Source organism: Gorilla gorilla, chromosome 11 (genome assembly GCF_029281585.2).
Source record: "Gorilla gorilla gorilla isolate KB3781 chromosome 11, NHGRI_mGorGor1-v2.1_pri, whole genome shotgun sequence".
NCBI classification, from domain to species: Eukaryota; Metazoa; Chordata; class Mammalia; order Primates; family Hominidae; genus Gorilla; species Gorilla gorilla.
In genome coordinates, this window is record NC_073235.2 from 137,041,128 (window position 1) to 137,043,834 (window position 2,707).

Sequence of the window (2,707 nt, forward strand, 5' to 3'; positions counted from 1 at the left end):
AAATTAAATGATAAACAGGAGAGAGGAGAGCCTTCCACATGAAGGAAGAGCCTGAGAACAAGAGCACCTGATGCTCAAAGACCATGAGCATGAAGGGCAGGCGGCACGACGAAGCTGGGGGGATGTGGTGTCTCACCACATGTGGTTTTGGGTCTGTGCGAATGATATGGTCCTTTGATTTAGGGGCAATGAGAACCTACTGAAACATTTTAAGCAAAAGGTGACATGATCGGACAAGGTTAGAAAAATGAACAGATCATCCTGGCTAACACGGTGAAACCCCATCTCTACTAAAAATACAAAAAATTAGCCGGGCATGGTAGCACATGCTGTAGTCCAAGCTACTCTGGAGGCTGAGGCAGGAGAATGGTTTGAAACCAGGAGGCGGAGGTTACAGTGAGCAGAGATCATGCCACTGCACTCCAGCCTGGGTGACAGAGCAAGACTCCATCTCAAAAAAAAAAAAAAGGAAAAATGAACATGGCTACAGAAGGGATAGCAAATGAGATATAGAGGGGATGAGACTGGAAATGGAGCCGCCAGCGAGGGCACCTGATGGAGTGGTGAAGGTGGCATTAAAGAAAAGTGAACAGATCTAGAAGATAAAGATCATGCAGTGCATCTCAATTGGGGGTGACTGAACCCTCCAGATTCTGGAGAACTTTTTGGTTGTCACAACCAGAGAGAAGTGCTGCTGGCACTTGGTAGGTAGAGGCCAGGGGAGCCGTTCAACACACCTGCAATGCACAGACCATCCCCACCAATTATCAGGACCAAAATCACAATAGTGTTGCCCGTGAGGATCCTTGGAGGTGGAAACTGGATGCCAGGACAGACCCATTTCCTGGCATGTGTAGAGGGTCAATGATGATGCTGGTCACTGCCAGAGAAGATCAAGTGTGCAAGGAAGACCACGGGGTATGAGTGTCTCTGATTTTACTCTCATAAAAGCAAGCCTGGGGGAAAATGGTGAAATTGGAAGATGTTGATAAAAGATGTTTTAATAAAGATGCAAAGTCTACATTAAGAAAAATATCGAGCCAGAACTCCTTACACAGGACTTTCCTACCTGTGTGCTGTGTATATTAACAAGTGCACTCTGGAGGGAGGGGCACTGGGGACCTGCAGAGGGCTGGATTCAGCCGGGGAACCCCCAAGGCAGTGGACCTGGTATTCCAGGAGCTCCTGCAGAGAGCACTATGGGACTGTTTGCACAGCAGACTGAGGGCCCTCAGGGAAGGCCGGGGAGCCAGGGGGTACCCCTTAGTCCAGGGCCCAGAGGGAAACTGCTGTTTTGAGCACAGTCCGCCCCTCAGCTCAGCCAGATCCCTGCCCCTGGGACTCGGCCTGCATGGTGAGGAGAGGTGAGTGCAGGACAGGGACCGGCCTCACCTGCGTCTCTGCAGCAGGGTGCTCCTCTTTCTACCTTTCACCTGGACAACTCGAGCCCAGTGTTCGCAGCTCAGGCTCTCTCCTGGGGATCCTTGAACCCACAAAACTGGGGTGGGTGCTCCCTCTGTTTGTGTGAAAGCACAGATTATGCCAATTGATCCTGCTAGGCCCTTAAGGGAGGGACTGCGTTTATTGATCATGAAATCCCCAGAGCCCCCAACAGGGCATTGTCCTGTTAAGGGGTGGCCGCATGGCCCAGAGGCACAGAGCCCTGCTCTGGTGTCTGTGACATCTGCAGGGATGGAGGACATTGCCTTACAGGAGGTCTCAGGCCCAGGCACTGGCAGCCTCAACCCAGGCACTGTAGGTATTGGCAAAGAGCAGCTGACCCCGGGACCCCCTGCAACAACAGCAGCTTCCAGGCTCTGCCCCAGTGACAGCTCACAGCACCGGTCCCAGGAGGAAGGCAGGGAGACAGCAGGTGTAGGTGACACTGAGCCTACATTGTTCTCCACCACTGCTGAGACAACCCTCTTGAAATAGTCGCTGATCCACACACTCCTGTTCCTGACTCACTGCTGTTTGCTCTCGCTGAGGAACAAGTTGGCCAGGAAGCCGCGCAGCAGCCATGGCTTTTAAGGTGGAAAAACACTTGTGGAGCTGGAGGTGGCAATTCACCCAATTTGAATCACTCTAACGAGCCACAATGTAAAATCCCTGGAAAAGGTGTGTGCTGACTTTGTCAGAGGAGCAAAGGAAAAGAAGCTCAAAGTGAAAGGACCAGTTGGAATGCCTACCAAGACTTTGAGAATCACTACAAGAAAAACTCCTTGTGGTGAAGGTTCTACGACATGGGATGGTTTCCAGATGGGAATCCACAAGCGACTCATTGACTTGCACAGTCCTTCTGAGATTGTTCGGCAGATGACTTCCATCAGTAATGAGCCAGGAGTTGAGGTGGAAGTCGCCATTGCAGTTGCTTAAGTCAACTATTTTAAATAAATTCATTACCAGTTGTTTAAAAAAAAAAAAAAAACAGGAAAAAGAAATAGAGAGACTTCACAATGAGCAAATGAAATTCCCGGAATAGCAGGTGTAGGCAGTACCCTAGGACCACTGCGTGCGACCATTCAACTATTTTCTTGACCCTGGTTTTCCCAAAAAACATGGATCATACCAAAATCACCAGTTAGTCATGCTTCTAAAAAATAATCTCTCCATCAGATAAATTGCAGCCTGTTCATAAGGCTGAGATGGTGCCTATTCACAATAAGAAATTAAGGTTCATTGAATAGGTCCAGTTCTTCTTGGCCCT

The 2,707-nt window shown here is 49.6% G+C and overlaps 1 pseudogene; it reads left to right on the forward strand.

Moving 5' to 3' along the window:
• Positions 1 to 1,539: 1,539 nt before the first annotated feature.
• Positions 1,540 to 2,376, forward strand: LOC115933793 (uncharacterized; annotated as a pseudogene).
• The last annotated feature ends 331 nt before the right edge of the window (positions 2,377 to 2,707 follow it).